Source organism: Monomorium pharaonis, chromosome 4, assembly GCF_013373865.1.
Source record: "Monomorium pharaonis isolate MP-MQ-018 chromosome 4, ASM1337386v2, whole genome shotgun sequence".
NCBI classification, from domain to species: Eukaryota; Metazoa; Arthropoda; class Insecta; order Hymenoptera; family Formicidae; genus Monomorium; species Monomorium pharaonis.
The window spans coordinates 13,053,805-13,072,048 of record NC_050470.1 but is presented as its reverse complement, the minus strand read 5'-3'; the positions used below and the strand labels follow the sequence as shown (position 1 = coordinate 13,072,048).

General features: G+C 40.5%; 1 non-coding gene across 2 annotated transcripts; it reads right to left on the bottom strand.

Annotated features, from left to right (window-relative positions):
* Positions 1 to 2,469: 2,469 nt before the first annotated feature.
* LOC105837564 lies at positions 2,470 to 10,757 on the bottom strand. Of its 2 annotated transcripts, XR_004962957.1 has the most exons (5): positions 9,140 to 10,757; positions 7,624 to 8,973; positions 7,421 to 7,539; positions 6,963 to 7,099; positions 2,470 to 6,879 (listed from the first exon to the last, which is right to left on the bottom strand). It is a non-coding gene; the product is annotated as an uncharacterized LOC105837564 (transcript). The 2 variants fall into 2 exon arrangements; XR_004962956.1 differs by having other exon boundaries at positions 7,421 to 8,973.
* Between the last annotated feature and the right edge of the window lie 7,487 nt (positions 10,758 to 18,244).

The following is an 18,244-nucleotide window of genomic DNA, read 5'->3' as shown; positions in this document are numbered from 1 at the left end:
CCGATAGTTTTATTGAAAATTTTGGTAATCTTCCAAAGAATTTTATTAATAATTATTAGCATTAGAAGCATTTTTTAATTTTTAATAACCAGGAGTCAACTTCACGCATTCTCCATCACTGACTTTCTCTTGTACCTCCGCGCTTATTGACTTATTACAATGATGAATTAAGACGAAACTATTGACCGCATCGAAAAATAATATTAAACATTTCTTCTTAGATTTTCATTCTCTATCGCATAGTGCTAAGCAAATCCGATGCTTTTGTAACACTCTATATAATTGTACACAATTAAATTAATTTTAATTTTAAACATTTCTCACCAGTATCAGGATCAACAAAGTTGTAGGAGTAATTAACTGCCAGATGTTGGAAGCTCTTATTATTCAAACAATTATAGGACTTCCAACAATCTGACACGATCCTGGCAATATCCATTCCTTAATACATACCAAGAGTGTTTTTTCACTCCGATCCTCTACTGGAACAATAAAAACCTTCTTTGTATCTATCTCGCTCATATTCTTTAAATATCCAATAATCATTTAGTCGTTAAAGCAAAAGAATCGACCACGGTTATATTTTCTTGTTCCAAGTTTGGCTTCATCAATTTCTACAGTGTGTCCTGGGCCACAAAGTTTCTTACTATTCTGTTCAGCCCAGAATACACAAACCTATAAATAAAAAAATTGATTTTATACACCCTTTGTATTATTATTTTGGAAATACATACACAATATTTTTAGAAAGATATTAAAAAGTAATTACTGCTCTGCAGAAATTAAACCAATCTACAACCGTGGCCGATGCAACACCAGTTTCCGATTACGAAAGTCATCTTGACGTGGATGTCTTAGCATTAAAAAACAAGCAACAATCTTGCATATTATGGCCACGTCAAGATGACTTTTGTAGAACCAAGTACCAACTTTGGCACTTTTGTAGAAATTGCACCGTTTTGCGACACGTTTTTTGTGCACATTCTTCACATAGAATCGATTTTGACATCGATACATTAATGTTTCTTTATTGATGGTAACCTAGACAGCACTAAGTCGTCTAAAAGGATCACTAAAACTGGTCATATTTTAGTCCAAGACATTTTATAAAAAAGCGTATAGTCAATAAAAAATCGGCTCATGACCCGTTTTAAGTCGACTTTTAAGCTTTGTCCAAAAGATGATTTTAAGTTGATAATTTTAGACATCTTTTAGTCATTTTTAAGACAAATGAAAGATGTCTAAAATTAGTTACCTTAAGTCATCTTTTAGTAAATGCTTTTAGACAGGTTTCTAGTTGTAGATTAGATTAGGTTAGGTTAGGTTGTGACCGAACAAGCTCGATAATTTAATAGAATCCCGGATTTCTTAGGATCACTCACGATAATTACTGTTTCACGGTCGCCAGGCCAGTTTGACCTTCAACTGCCAAGGATGTTATTCGCAGTGCATTGCCTGCGCTGTGGACGATGTTTTACGTCAACGGCAGGTAGGTATTACGTCGTGCCTCGACGATAGGTAAGTATATAACTTATGAGTCACCTTGTCTATGCATACACAGTCTTTATTATCATTTACACACACACAAATCCGTGCCCGGATACTTTCCTCGCAACGAACATCAATTGCGTATTAATTTTCTGGTTCGTCGTGTATCTCGCGTTAAGGACGAACGGATTTCGTACGATGTTTTAACGCGTCGTAACAATAACGCGGGAGTGATATTCTCTTCGAGTGTTGAAGAGCCTCTAGATCGAAGCTCTCGCGAATCCGGAAATCTTGCGCGCAATCCGACGGAGATCTTGTGCACGAGGCAAAGGACATACACGAGAAAGATACGGCCACCCGCGCATTGACGTGATGCACTCACACATTCACACGAATACTCGAACTTAAGAATTAATTGACATAAGTTGCCGAATTAAAGATGGAACAGAAGTGAATCCTCGCAGCTAGGATCGGCGGATGACGCGGGAGATCTGCGGAATCTTATGTCGGTGCCGGGCTGCGCGAGAGAGTGCCTGGCTAATTTTGCGTCGTAAGACAATTACGATCGCGGAGGCGAAAAAAGGGGCGGTAAGGGAACGGATCTCGAGACTTATTTGAGCATTAATTTTGACGTGCCCTTTTTTAGGCATGTTTATTTGCATAGTTACCACGATGCAAGAAAACGAAAGACGCGCGCGTGATGAATTAGTGAGAGCGCCGTGCGACTAGGTGCATCGAATGAATGAACTACAATGAGCGCGATGGCTGTCAGCAGCTCTCACTACTCGCGGATAAAACAGAGCAAAAAAAATGTTAAAATTCTAATGAAACTGTTCTAGTCTCGAACAGTTTTTTTATTATTATTTATTTTTATTTTCTTGTAGCGCTTGTAGTTACGTTTTATTAAATTTGTTAATGAATTTTAATAATTAATCTGTAATATATATATATGTCAGATTATTAACATTACCTATATATTTTATGCAATATATATATATTTATTTATTAATATTTTGTATAATACTTTTACGTAATTTTCTATTAATACTTGTACTTATGTAAATTTCTTGTATTTATGTAATTTTTTTATTAATATACTGTTAAGGTTTTTTGCAGTTTCCCTTACCTTTGCAACGAATGTTGGTAAATAATTATAAGTCGGCTGCAGACGCGAACTATTAATAAACTTTATTATTATTAATTATAATTTAATTGTGTTATTCAATTGCTAGAAATTTTTTTTTTAATTATTTTTTCCTGTCCTATTGATACCATCTGTTTCGACGAAATATATACGTTACTGTGCGTGTGGCTGGAGTGCGCCACTGCGCATGCACTAAAAGTTGCCCGATATACGAACACTGCTCGAGGATCGTTGCTTATTCTTGCGATCCTGTTCTTCCCACTACTCGGCATCGTCTGATTGGCTGTCCGGGGTGAATTGTTTGCTTCCGCCAATCAGGAGATGTCGGATTGCCATGTTTCGCGCTACATCATTCACGCATGCGCCCCTCAAACGACGCCAACTCGTACTTTCACTTTTATTAATTTTCTCTTTTATTTTCAGATGCTGCTGCCCCGCTGGATCACTCAGGACTTCCCAGGTCTCCTCGATCCTTCGGGAATACGCTCAGGTAAGTTCACGCAAGATTTACGAATACCCCTTCGCTTCCAGATTTTAATGAAACTTCTTATTTTCAGGTTATCCCAGGATTTGATGTCACGGATCACATGCAGGTAAATATATAGTAAGTATAACAACACCAGTTTGTTCGTTTAATTTTTAAACACTGAATAGAATTTATTGTAAATCAAACACTTAAATTATGCTTAACAAACTCCCGTATGCGTCGCCTTATCACAGTCGTGTACGTCTGTCCAACTCTTTTCATTTATTCTATTTACAGTTCCCGAACGCGATGCTTATTCACATTCGTGTTCGATATACGCACGATTCGCGATTGTGTCTAACGCGGAATTACGTTTCCGAAACTCGCCTACTCGCATTCGGCGGTTACACGCTGTTTGGTTACGCGGTCGCACTTCCGCGGAACTTTCCGACGATCTCTTTTTTTCGCGAGTTATATCTAAGATAGACGCGGAGGTCTTGTCCGTTCGATTGCTGGGCTCAGAAAAGCTCTCGAAACGCTGTTGCGCCCCGTTTTATACTACGGCGCCCCGCCATGTGCGCTGCAGCCAATCAGCGCTCAGCTCCACTTGTATGCGGAACTCTCGGCCAATCAGCTCATCGCGTCGCTTCCGAGCTTCCTCCTAACTTCCTTTCGCGTGTCCTGGCCAATCGTCTTGCGCTGCGGTGATCTCGTCGCTCCCCTCCACTGCCGCTTCAGCCAATCAGACGCTTCTGCTTTACGCAGTTTACATTCGCACTTAGAAGTGCGGTTATGGCACTGAAAAGTACCTTTAACCAACATTATGATTTTCTTACAGGTTTATAACCCATTCTGGTAGCTACACTTTGCCAGCATTTACACCTTTCCTGTTTTATTATACAGGACGCTTTCGCAATATTAAATCTAAAATCTATCTACAATATTGTAAAATACATGCAGTACGCATAAGAAATAATAAACGAAACGTTTAAATGAAAGATTATTATAATGAACAATAAAAAATAATACTGTAACAACTGCTCTTGCAGTTCTCGCATAACTGATACTTTTAATAATTAAACTAAAATACTTCGGACGTTTTGTCATTCAAAATAAAATATTTTTAGACGAAATTACGTGCTGTTGATGCTTAACGCTAACACATAAGATCATATTTGACGTGCGATACTTGATTTCTCGCGAGTTTGAAATAAACTAAAACTTTAACTTAAATATTACGTCTTCTACGTATCTTTGAGATGTCGCGATTTTCTGCTATTCGCGGACTAGTTGAAATAAAGAAATTAATACAATAAAAGAAAATAAACCTTTTAACGCGTTCTTAATTGATATCACGCAATCTATTCTTACTCCGCGTAGGATTTCGCTTCGTTCAGCCTTCTCAACCTTACACTAGTGGCTCGGATTGAACTCCGCTCCTGTCGCGTGGTTGTCGGGGTTGATGTAACTGCTCCTGACAGCTCAGCTACACTCGTTGACTCCGTCAGCTGTAATTCGGTCTCGGTGCCCCCTCTGGACGGTTTCAAGGTTAGGTTGTGACCGGGGAATCGATCGAGGGAATGTCGTGACCTAGTCTTTATTCGGACTCACGTATCTGGATTTCTCCTTGACACGGTCGCCAGCTTCTTTTACCCTATAAGAAGCAAGGAATGGCAGTCCGGTTCTTCCAATGCGCCCGGAACTGCTGTTGCTATGCGGAAGGACGCTGTGCGTGCCGTCCCGGATGCACTCGCTACGATGCTTTGCTTGTCGCACTTAGCTTCGTATGCGTCGAACTTAGTCACTAATTCTTTATATTTTTCTATTTCAGATGCTGCTGCCGTCGCTCAGAATCGCCGTCGTCGCTGAATCACCCCACGTGAACTTCGCCAGGTAAGTCTGATTTTGAGGTTATGTTTTACCCGCGGTCGCGTTTTATATTGAGGTGTCTCTTTATTTCAGGATTTCGGGCTCACCGTGAGGATAGGAACGCACGAGAGAACAGGTAAGTGAATGCGCCTTAATGTTTGTTCAGCACTAATAATTTTACAGGTATGATAAATCTTAATAATTAACACACACCCGTCCGCGGCGCTTATTCACATTCGTGTTAACGCAAGATGCTCAGAACAGGGCTATTTCACCTTGTATGCTTTACGCCTGGACGCGTGTTGTTACTGTTGCGCATGCAACGCGTCGGTACTGCCTTTTACGTGTCGGTACACGGAACGTTCGCGCACGATGTTTTCTGTATCGTGATTGACGCGCGAAAAGCTCTCAAGAGCTCTCGCCGCACGCTTTTATACCGCGTGGGGACATTTCTCCCACTCCGGTCGCACCCGCCAATCGCGCGTGGCGTCGGTCCGGATCGCGCGGGAACGGCGCATTCGCCCCACTCCCGCCCGCTCGTCCAATGACGGTTCGCGCGTTGGCGCTGTCTTGCGGGCACTGCTGGGCTTCCCCCGCCATCTTGGTTCGACCAATCGGGTTGAGGTGTAATAATATTCATTGGAGTGCCATGAAGATTGCCCCCTTTTGCTTTGGCGTTGATTTCCGCGTATTTTTGATTTTGCACCCAAAAGTGCAGATTTATTGCACCGGGTGCAATCCCTAAGATATGCCTGTTACGTACACTAAATCATTTTTCGCGCATTTTCTATGCTCTAAGTGATCGATAAAAGCAATATTTGACAGGTTAATATAAATTTTATAATATAATAAAGTACATTGAAAAAGCATAAGATACTATGAAAGAAATATTTAATCGAAGTAAAATTATAATTAATAAAAGAAAATAATATTCCTGCAGTTGTGTCTGCAATTCTAACATAGTTATTTAGATCGTCAGTATGGTCTAAAGACACTTTGATTGCCTGACGCGCAATGATCTCTAATTCGTCGCGCTAACCTTTAACTATTATAACGCGGAATAGAGCAACAAAGTAATTAATATATTTTTATAAAGGAATAGATAACACGTACTTTATTCTTATGCTATACTTGATTAATAATAATAGATATATGCGATTATAATTGGTATGATAAATTTTACTGGGCCAGTTAAGCTGGCTATATTTAACCTAAAACTAAATCTATGTATATGATACTAATACTAGGGTTAACGTCTGATAGCGAGGTCGGATATTTGCACGCGTGGGGGGGGGTGTGCGCTCCTCCGTGCCTCAGCCTCCTCTGTGGGTCAGGGCGTCGTTGTCCTGGGTCTTGTTACCCTTGGCTGTGACTACCGCCTTTTCGTCGCCTTTTCTTTTCTCCACACGCGTGACGGAATAGGCTCGGATGACGTCCTGCTCCTTGGGCGTGGATACCTCCGGTCGTTGCTGCTGGGCGCTCCCTTTAGGCGGTCTCAAGGTTAAGTTAGATTTTAATAAACATAGCACACATTAAATATTTTAATTTTTATTTTTACATTAATCACATAATATTTATTTGTAATACAATACATGTAATACATTTTTATATACATAAAAAACACAGTTTATATAAAAGTACAGCAATAATTTAATGTCTATCTCATTATGTCTCTTGTTCGTTAACTAAAGATCTTCACACGTGACATGGTAGAATTGTATAGCTATTTGCTCAAAAATCTCTTAATCTTGGGGAAAGATTGCATCAAATTTTGTCTCAAAATCAAACAGATGTTTCTTAATCCATATATCTTCGATCTATCTTATCCAATCAGGCAAAATTCTAATTCTCATCGAACAAATGTGCGTATTCTTGCAATTGGATATTTACAAACCAAACGAGCAGATCTTTCCTATAAAAAAAGATGCTTTAAACATTATCGTACATATTTTGTTGCTTATACTAAATCTAAAAATATTTCTATGATGTACATACTTTATTTTAGGATGCAATTCTGATAATACTAAACATCCTTCCGTTAACTGATTGAAATGCTTTGGATTTTGACTCAAAAAGGCCTGTTTGAGATTCGCTGTAATCTGCTGGGCCAACTCATCCTGAATCTGACGAACCTTTTGTTCAAACAAAGATAAAATACTTAATCAAAGGATCAATTCTATTAATTATTAGCTCTTTTACAATATAATGTAAAAAAAAAACACTTTATCCATACAAACGACTGTGGCGCAGTGAGTTGTGTGTCTGCTCTCTGTGCAGGAGACTTGGATTCAAAACCGCATAATCAGAGAGCGGACACATAACTCACTGTGCCACAATCACTACCTTTAATTTCGAAAAAAAGTAATGTAACTAAATTACTTTTGAAATTTTTATGGAAATCAATTTGGCATAAAATGTTTGTAGAGTACGAGTTAAAAATACAATTTGCTTACTTGATCAGATAATTGCTTTACTTGTAATATGTCCATGTAGCTGTTAAAATGTTGCATCATCTGTTTCACTCCTTGCAATGGTAAAATAATTTCTCTATTGTTTCCTTTGTGTTAATACTCTGAAGCCAGACCAATGAAATCCGCAGTAAATTTTAAGACAATGTCTAAATAATATAATGTCTAAATATTTTTAATGTACGTACTTTAGATTATCTACTCCTTCTACTAGCATATGCAAATGATGGAAAGTAAAATGCTCTCACAGCTTCACGGACTTCATTTAGAATCACTTTAATTCGATCGCCACGGTACTACAGGCTTCAGTTGATCACATATTAGGCTTATAATTCAAACTTCGGTAGGTAGATAAACAGTACACGTATCACCATAACAAATAAATATGTATTGTGCGCGCGAATTCGTTTGCCGACGGCAACCGTGCGCGCTAGAGGCCGGATCCGCCCAGACTTGAGCGCAGAGAGCGTGTTGCGCGAATCCGCGAACTCGCTGGAGGATACACAAGCACAAATGAAATAATGCAGGATTTTTCAAAGTCACAAGCACCGTTTATTTCTTAACACTTAACTGTACAACTATCGCGAATCACGAAGAACGCGAGCGTGCGGGAGTGAAGAGCCAATTTTAAACGAGCGGAAATCTTCGGGTCGAACGGTTGTCCTTCCTGCCTTTAATTGCGCGACGGATATCTTGCCGAGCGTGTTTCACAACGCCCCACCGTAGCGGAAATCTTGTACGCGGTCGAGACGGACAATGGATCGCGAGGCAGTTGTTCGATCGCGAGCGCGCTGCTCGATTTCGCTTCCCACAAGATTGGCACTGCGCGGAGGAGAACTTCGTGACTTGATACAACACAATATGTAATTAAAACATAAGTAGAAGACCGGATTTGAACTTTTTTAGAAGTTGAGATTTGAATGAGTCGGCACACTGAGCGCTACTGCCTTAGTGAAATCGAAGTACTTGGCGGGCGAGAGCGAGCGCAAGACTGCCTAAAATTCGCGCCGAAAAATGGTAACGCGCTTTACCCTCCCCCGATATTCGTCGTTAGGAGGAAGAGCAAGCAGCTGATCGGCCCGGTACTTCACGCGATCACGGCGTGTACGTGTGAAATCCACGGGTCCACGCTCCGGCTCGGCGAGATGAGATGATGATTTCCCGACAGCATCTCACGACGGGAAACAGAAAATATTTATGTTTATCAGAAAATATTATGTTAACGGTCGAATCTCAAACATGTATCATTCTTGGAAAAAAATAAAATGAAAAAGATTATAAAACATCGCATTTATAAATTAATATTGCAATTTCTTAACTAAATCAGACTAAATTAGAATCGACACACAATTACTTATTGAAATTCCTCGGATGACTGTTTGTTGTTGTCATATTGCACATTGCTTGTTATGAGAATACGTATTTCAATATCTGTCGTATGCCACTCTGAGCTACCTATGATACCAGAACAAACATCCATTCCTGAAGATGTTTACGAATTGTATGGGCTATTTGCTACTCCTTGTCCGAAACCACTTCTGCAAGATCGATTAATGGTTTATATAGAAATAAACTTTGAAAGAATTAATAAGATAATTATAGAAAATTATAAAATAATTTGTAAAAAATATTACAATAAAAAAAAAATTATTTAAGTTGTATTCGTACGCATAAAATTTTTTTGCATCTTAGACACTTTATTACCTTTAGATTCCTCTTTTGATTCCACTGCTTCTTCATCTCCTGACCCGATTTCTTCTGTCTCATCTATCTTTGTATCTCTATCTTCTGATCTGTTATTGCTATTTCAAATAGACATGCACGCAGATTGCTCTCTGATAACAGTGACTTTCCTCTCCTAAAATGCAATTAGATTAAATTTACTTTGCTGTTACTTTAAGATTACTTGATACCATATTAATATTTTTAATACGCTTGTATTTTCTACGATTGTATTGATCTCATTATACTATTACAAATTAGACATTAATTTATATGTAATGCGTGCTAAACTTAAGTTAATTATAAATGAATTAATGAAATGAAATTGTCTTATCATCTTTTGCGCATTTTCCAATACTGTTCTACCATCCCGATTCACGTTTGTCTGACCACGCACAACTGACCGTATCTCCTTATCAATAGTGTGTATCAATAGTCATATTTTCTATATTATTCACCCCTCATCAATGACAGTGACTGCTCCATGGGAAATAAATTGTTTATATAGTCCACCACATTGAGGAAACTATAAAACAATATCATGGACATGATCAACATGATTGACAATCAATTATAGAATGTGACGTGACGCGTCCGGCCGCGCTCGTCACAAGGGCGTAAGCCCGACCGAGGGGGTCGGTCTGGGGCTTCTCCTCGCCGAGGGGGATACGACTTTGTTTTATTATCTTTTTCTTTTCTAGCTTCCGTGTTACCGTTTTTCCATTTTAACTATTAGTTATTTAGAGTTAAGGCGCCGAGTGTGAGCTCATGTCAAATTGTATTAAAAACGGAGGAGGAGCAGCCGTCGTGGGAATATTGTCGCGAGCTGTCGACAGTGGACGAGGTGCCTCGCAAGGAGTTGCCCCGCCGAGCCGTGCATCGGGCCCCGCTGCGCGATGCCGCCCCTGAGCTACGAGGATACCGACCCCGCAAAAATACCGCACGACTACAAGACGATTCTCTGGAAGAATCACGCCGAGGGCACACCACCGGGCTGCAGACCGGAGGAGCGGCCGTATCAATGCCACCCGCCCGCCACCAAAATCGGTTGGTCGCGGCCTGGCCAGCCGGACCGACCGAAACAGCGGGGCAAGAGAGATCTCGCCGTGGAAGTTAACACGCGCTGATCACGGGAAATTTCGAGGGGTGAGGCAGCGCAGCGATAGACCGAGGATCCTGCGACGCACGCGGATCCACCATCGAAAACCGAAGCGCACGTGCCTGCACGGCGGCTCGAGCCGGCCGACGCGGGGCCGGAGCTCCTCACTGTTCGGCAAGCCGTGCGATAAGACGCATCGACGAGGACGAGTCCCTAGGTTACCGCATTGAAAAGACCAGCCATAGTTACCGCATCCGGTGGGTCAAGTTACCGCTCTGTAAGGCCATCACTCGGCAGCCACCCGGATTTACGTAAGATTCGCATAAGGCGGTCGACTCTCGTGCGGGTCCGGATAAAGGATACCGTTTCTTATTGTGCTACCGGTGATCCGGAATCCGTTACCGTATTGCTGTTGTTTTGTGTTAAAATTAGTATTATTAAAAACATTGAAAACTGTATTCAAGCTAATTAATAGTTAATATTTACAGCAACATTTAACTGATCCACAATTCTATATCACACAACATCTCATCGACACCAGTGTAAAATTCGAGTTTGTTACTGACTGATTAAATAATTTTACATTGGTGTGATTGGTGTTGATGATCAAGTAGATGAAGTGTGATATATAATTGTGGATCAGTTAAATGTTGCTGTAATTGACAATCAATATTAACAACTATTAATTAGTTTCAATAAAACTTTAAATGTTTTTAGTAATACTAATTTTTATTGTTTATTTTAGTAGTAATGTATATAGTTGCCAGTATTTTGGTGACAAAAGATGGTTTTTATCCTTATATCATTATCAATATTTAACAGATGCACAACTTTATACATTACACCTCATCTATTTAATCATCGACACCTGTTGCGTATAGAAATCGTGCATATAAAATTAATAATATCAAAGCATTATAGATGCATTTGGCATCGTGTTCGGACTCGAGATCGTGGCGTGATGTCGGCATGCATACATGACCATATTTGGATTTGTTTAAAGGCCGTCGTCAACGATCATTCTTTTGTCTATAAATAACGCAAATGAGAATTATAAAAAAAGGGAATTGAAAGTCGAAAAAATAGCATGTCTTTTGGACAGAGGACACTCACTTTTGGTTCGGCCCCCGAGTAATAAGCACGGATTCTCTCTCTCTCCCGGTCACGCAGTTATCGCTACGATCTCGAAGTCGCGACGCATTGCCACTAGTGATCGTGAGATCTACGGATCTTTGACGAGATATTAGCACGGTCGTTACGCATCACATCGATATTTGCAACGACTCAGTTCGCGTGTGCTCCTAGGCGTTGTCGCCGCTTAATCTCAATCACAATACGGCGACTCAGGGCATACGTGTTCCTAGGCGTTGTCGCTGTAAAATAGTGCGTGCGCGATCGAAAGCTTCTTCATTGTGAAATAAACTGTCAAGTAAAACGATCAATATCGCGGAGTGTATCAATAAACTCGCCATAAAAGTGACTATAATATAATTACGAGACTATTCATTTACAATCCTAAACGTGGTGTGGATGGTAAAACATTCACGCTGATATTCGCATAAACAACACCAAAGAAAAATTAAAAACAAAATTAACCTTTTTAAAAAAAAGGGCATAGCGGAATAAGCAGGTGAAATCTGCCCCCGCACTAATCGAGCTCAAATTGATATCATTAGTTGGCACCCTTGAGATGTAAAACTTCCCCAAATATTAGCTACAAAATTGCATTTTTGAGGGAGTTATGGAGGGGAAAGAAAAATAAAGAAAGTGGTTTTTTTCGAAAATGGTTAGACCGGTTTTAATGAAAAAAATATATATTGTAAACATCGTTTAGACAAGTTTAAGAAAATTTTAAGTAATTTTTGTGGTAAAAAAAACCCGATAAAAAAATTTTTGAATTTTTTATGAATTTTTTGGGGGCTGATAGTTCTGAGATACCACTTTTATATTTTCACAAAAACATCTCTAAATTTTCTTTTATAACACATATTTTTTTCAAATCAATCGGAGTGGTGGAACATGGTTAAAAATAATAATTTACACCGCGCCGCCGTGTCGCGCCGCGCTGGCTGAGCGACCGGGCCGCGGCGCACGGCGATTGTTGTCATGTTGAACTTACATACTAGTTGCAGTGTTGCAATGTTTAGTTGCCAAGAAAAATTATGATATAATAATATAAAATATAATAACACATATAATATTTCCAGGACGTCTGCAATTAGCCTATAAAACTTATCGTTTCGGCAGTTTACCACGAGGAAATCGCCTCTCACATTATCTATCATCGAGGTGCTTTTTTAATGTGAGTTCCCTTGCCTCTCACATTATCTATTATCGGGGTGCTTTTTTAAAGTGAGTCCCCTCGCCTCCTACATTATCTATTACCGAGGTTTTTTTTTTAAGTGAGTCCCCTCGCCTCTCACATTATCTTTTTGGCGAATGGACTCACATTAAAAAAGCACCTTGATGATAGATAATGTGAGAGGCGAGAAAACTCACATTAAAAAAGCACCCCAATAATAAATAATGTAAGAGGCGAGGGGACTCACTTTAAAAAAGCACGCCGATAATAGATAATGTGAGAGGCGAGAAAACTCACATTAAAAAAGCACCCCGATAATAAATAATGTAAGAAGCGAGGGGACTCACTTTAAAAAGCACCCCGATAATAGATAATGTGAGAGGCAAAAGAACTCACATTAAAAAAGCACCTCGATGATAGATAATGTGAGAGGCGAGAGGACTCACTTTAAAAAAGCACACCGATGATAAATAATGTAAGAGGCAAGGGGACTCACATTAAAAAAGCACCCCGAACATATGGAATTTAAAAACGTACTGCAATCTCCTTGTGATGAACTGCCGAAACGATAAGTTTTATAGCCTAATTGCAGAGACTGAGTCCCAGATGCGCACAGTAATGAACGAACACAGCCACAGACTTTTATAATATACTAGACTGCTAGGCTCGTTATATATTCTCCATTTAGTGTGTACCCGAAAAGTATGTACAAATAGAAGCTCATAAGCGGCAGACTGAATTACCGATTGGAATGTGGCTAATATTTTATAGTCCTACGACTATGGATTACTAGAGGAGTGAGTAAGATGTATGATACAATATATATATTATGTGATTATGAGAGCGTTCTCCTTGGACGCTTATGCGTACTTATGCGTTAAACGTATCATTCTTTTGCTCTTGTAATATAAAAGAAAAAGATAAAATGACAATAATTAAGGTATGTGATAAAAGGCTGCCCAAATATATATAAGAAAGCGGTATACATTTCTTTTCGTTTAAGTATTAAAACTAAAAAACAAATGATATAACCTCATTTTAAGAGCATTTTTGTATAAAATAACCTAATATTAATGATATTTATTAGTATTATTAAGTATCATTCTTTAAACATATATATATATATATATAAACATTTTAAAAATGTCAACAAATTACTCGTAGCAACTATATGTGACATTTATTGGCATATATATATATATGTACATATACATTCCACTTGACGAACAATGTACATTACATAGCAGATGACACATTCCGATCGGTTATTCAGTCATGTACAACATGTACATTATATACTGGTACGCCTAGGGAATCAAGGTTAGCAGTCTAGTATATTATAGAAGTCTGTGGACACAGACCAAATGTGCACAGACCAAATGCACACGGACCAGATGCACACGGGCCAAATGCGCACAGTCGCAACCTATGTGGTGCAGAGAATGCTTTGCACACACACACACACACACACACACACACACACACACACACACACACACACACACACACACACACACACACACACACACACACATACGGCGGGGGGGTGCAAGTGGGGGCTTCGCCCTCCTCCCGCACCCACCCGTCGATAGAGATGCCCGAAAAGTCGCAACCCATGTAATAAGTTTGTAGGTTACTGTGTCCGTTTGGTCTGTGCGCATTTGGTCCGTGCGCATTTGTTCCGTATGCATCTGGTCCGTGCGCATTTGGTCTGTGTCCGTTTCACTCAGCCTGCTGTGTCCATTTATTACTGTGCGCATCTAGGACGCTCCCATTGCAGACGTCCTGGAAATATTATATGTGTTATTATATTTTATATTATTATATTGTAATTTTTCTTGGCAACTAAACATTGCAACACTGCAACTAGTATGTAAGTTCAACATGACAACAATCGCCGTGCGCCGCGGCCCGGTCGCCCAGCCGGCGCGGCGCGGCACGGCGGCGCGATGTGAATTATTATTTTTAACAGCGCGGTTAATTACTCGTGACACGACTACAGGACAAAATTACAATTGACTTGGCTGCAGATCGGGACGCACACGCAACGTAATTGTAATACGAAACGAACAGCACGGAGCGAACTCACGCGGGCGGGCGCAATCGGGCGAAGCAACGATAATCCAATAAATCCGTGAATCTAATCGAATAACCACAAGATTCTAATACTCTTATGACTCTTTCGCAAAAGTCGCTCAATCGCGAAATCGGTGGCTTTACAATTCACGACGCTCGTCTCACCAAGCCGGCTCCTTCGTCTCGGCCTCGTCCAGATCGGGAGGTTTCCGGCTCCTGCGTCCTCTTACACGCCATCTCAGCTCGGGATCTGGATCGCACATACGATACAATACAACGTCCGCAGCTCGAATGCGGGATCCTGGATCCTGCGGGGGCCGCTCAGCAACGCGCCCCATCTTGCCTCCGATACGCCGGGCCTTTATTGGCTGCGGTTTTCTGAAATCGATTTTCGCGCAACGCGCGGCGTGCACGCCGTCGCTGGCTGATCAATCCAAGCGCGGTGATCGGTACTGTTGGGTCCCATGCTCGAGAATTTTAGCTCTTTCTTCTGCGGCAGATTGTTTTCTCCTTGCCGGGCGCATCCTCTGCTACTAGGGCGTTACCTCCTCCTCGACAAGGGCGTTCACTGATTGTAAGCTGTCGCGATCTCCGCCAGAATTTATGCGGGATCGTGTCTGCAGTCGCTCTGTCGGGATGCCGGCTTCGTGCGCTTTTGCTGGATCCTGAAAGCGTGATTCGGCGGCGTTATCGGAATTCTCACAAGATGGAAATTGTAGGCAAGATAAGAACAGTATTACCTGCGGACCCCCGCTCAAAAAAGGTCTCCGTTACTCCCTCGATGTCCTCTTACTCTGCGACCTCTGGGAAGATTCTCCGACGAGACGAGACGTCCAAAAATTACAAGATAGATCGCTGTGGCCACCGATTCCCACCGCACTCGCAATGTAGCGCTCGCAAAAATCTTAACGATTAATGATCAGACAACACACGGAACGTCACACACACAAAAACACGAGATAATACGCTTTCGCGTTCGTTCCCGAGCGGGAGGACGCAGGATCCGCGTGATGTTAACGCATAAGGACCGGTAAGGCCCTTGTGACGGACAGCAGCCTGTGGCTGTCACGTCACAGTACATACAAAATTACAAGAAAGTTGAAGAGAACGTTTCCACACAGCAAAATATATCACAGAAATGTCTCATGTCCGAATCACGAGTGAGTCCCAGATGCGCACAGTAATAAACGGACACAGCAAGCTGAGTGAAACGGACACAGTAACAAACGGACACAGACCAAACGGACACAGTAACAAACGGACACAGTGCGAAACGGACACAGTAACAAACGGACACAGACCAAATGCGCACAGAGCGAAACGGACACAGTGCGAAACGGACACAGACCAAATGCGCACAGAGCGAAACGGACACAGTGCGAAACGGACACAGACCAAATGCGCACACTGCACATGCGCACGGACCAAATGCATACACGGAAAGTCGCAAACCCATGTGATGCAGTGAATGCTTTGCACGCACGCGCGCGCGCGCGCGCGCGCACACACACACACACACACACACACACACACACACGGGGGGGGGAGTGCAAGGGGGGCTTTCGGCCCCCCTCCCGCACCCACCCCGTCCAAGTCGCTAACCTATGTAGACTTTACTCTGCTTGCAATGTACATGGATTGCATTTGGTCCGTGCGCACGTGCAGTGTGCGCATGTGCAGTGTGCGCATTTGGTCCGTGTGCATTTGGTCCGTGCGCATTTGGTCTGTGTCCGTTTGTTACTGTGTCCGTTTCGCTCTGTGCGCATTTGGTCTGTATCCGTTTGTTACTGTGTCCGTTTGTTACTGTGTCCGTTTATTACTGTGTCCGTTTCACTCAGCCTGCTGTGTCCGTTTATTACTGTGCGCATCTGGGACGCTCCCCGCATCACACTAGCGATTGGCGATTTCGTCTGCGTTCGCATTTGCGCTTGCGATTGAATGTTATTCAATTATACTAGTGCTAGCGATTGGCGATTCCGTTTGTGTTCGTGTTTTGTATGCAAGTGTTGAGTGATCGTATTCAAATTTCGGAAGTTGGATTTGCACAGAAAAAAGGCACTATTATGATATTTTTAATTTTGAAAACATACTATGAAAAAAAAGAGAGAAAGGGACTTCTAAAAAAGAATGTGGATTAAATCTTAGATAGCTAGAAGAAATAAACAAGGTTATTTTTGTAATCTGTTTTTGAAGTTACAATTAGAAGATCCAGAGAAATATCGCAGGTATGTATATATTACTTGTATACTTATATATTATAGATGATTAACAAAAAATAAGAATATAATTTTATTATACATACTTTCTTAACTAATCGTAATAATTTTTTGTGTCAGATGTCTTTGTATAACTTCAGATATGTTTGAGGATCTTGTAGAAAAATTGACTTGTAGAAAAATTTTTATTAGTACATTAGTAAAAAGACAAGATACCCATCTACGTAAAAGTATTTCGCCTGCAGAAAGGCATGCTGACATTTGGCAACAGGTTAGTTGAGCAATTCTTTCAAATAAGTCACATATTTTTGTTTGATCCTTTATGTAATAATTTTTTCCTTTATGTAATAATTATATTATCTGTGTAGGCGAAAGTCAAAAATCATTATCTTATATTTTCGTCTTGGATAAAGCACTATATCTGGAATTATAAAAGATACTTGTTGTGCTTTTATTACTGTTTTGCAAGAAAAATATCTTAAATTTCCTGATAGTGAAGCGGTTTGGAAAGTAGTTGCTTATGACTACATGGAAAGATGGAATTTTTCAAATTGCTTGGGTGCCATGCATGGCAAACATTGTTTGATAGATCTGCCACCTCAATTTGGTTTTTCGTATTTTAATTATAAGGAAAAGTTCAATATTGTCCTTTTGGGACTTATGGATGCACAACTCAGATTTATATTTGTTGATGTGGGCATGAATGGACGAGTACTCTCTAAATTTCTTAGAGTGATAATTCACTCATAAAATTGAGTGACTTGTCGAATCACTCAAATTAGAATGACTTTTTACTCATATGGAATTAATTCTCTCACTTTTTGTTATAGATTTAATTTTTAACTCTGCAAAATGAAGTGAAATATGTTTACTTCATTATGTAGAGTATATTTTCACTTTATGTAGTAAATATTTTCACTCTACATAATATGGAGTGAAATATTTTCATTCGTGAAGAGTGAAAAACCCATGAAATGCGCACGAGTGTAAAACACGTTCGCATTTGTTTGCGGCAAAAACCGAAACTGTGGCACAAGTCGGCTCGTCTCGCGTGTGTATGTGTTCAAGACTTAATTTTGAGCAAGATTTATTCCCACATAGAAATGAAACCTCCAATAGACGTCCATTAGACGTATGCCATGGAAGTTTGAACTTCCAGTGGACGTCCATTAGACGTCCAATATAGAGCCATTAGAAATCCACAGTTCCGCATTACGTACGTTTATTAGACCTCCATTAGAGTTGTCAAAGAGTCTATTAGACGTTGGTGGATTATTAATAGAGGCTTCACGGAACTTCGATGGATGACTGACGGATGTTTTGTGGATTAGGCTCCATGAAGCCATTAGTAGAGGCTTCATGGAGCCTCGATAGATGATTTACGAAATAAAAAT